Source organism: Halyomorpha halys, unplaced genomic scaffold (assembly GCF_000696795.3).
Source record: "Halyomorpha halys isolate HHAL.00 unplaced genomic scaffold, Hhal_1.1 Scaffold1475.1, whole genome shotgun sequence".
In the NCBI taxonomy this organism is placed as follows: domain Eukaryota; kingdom Metazoa; phylum Arthropoda; class Insecta; order Hemiptera; family Pentatomidae; genus Halyomorpha; species Halyomorpha halys.
In genome coordinates this window covers 156997-157325 of record NW_027113619.1, presented here as the reverse complement: position 1 = coordinate 157325, position 329 = coordinate 156997, and positions in this window count along the sequence as shown.

Sequence of the window (329 nt, the reverse complement as noted above, 5' to 3'; positions counted from 1 at the left end):
AGCACTAAAGGATGTATCGAAGGACGGAAAAACCCATCATCTATACGTTGGAAATGCAGTGCTGTGGGACAAAATTCGGCGTCTTTGGCGGACGGGACAGATTGGGGTTGACCGGTTGTTTACGCTGTACGATGATGGCAGAAACTAACTATCCGTGATGCGGAACGTCAAAAGGACTCTAGCATATCACCAGGGGAAGACCAATCATAGAGAGCTGAACGAAACTCTACAGGCGTTACGCCGTCGATACTTCTGGTGGAGTATGAAGCGCACAATTCAAGAAACCATCGGTAGTTGTGATGTATGCCTGACTGCGAAATATGACAGAC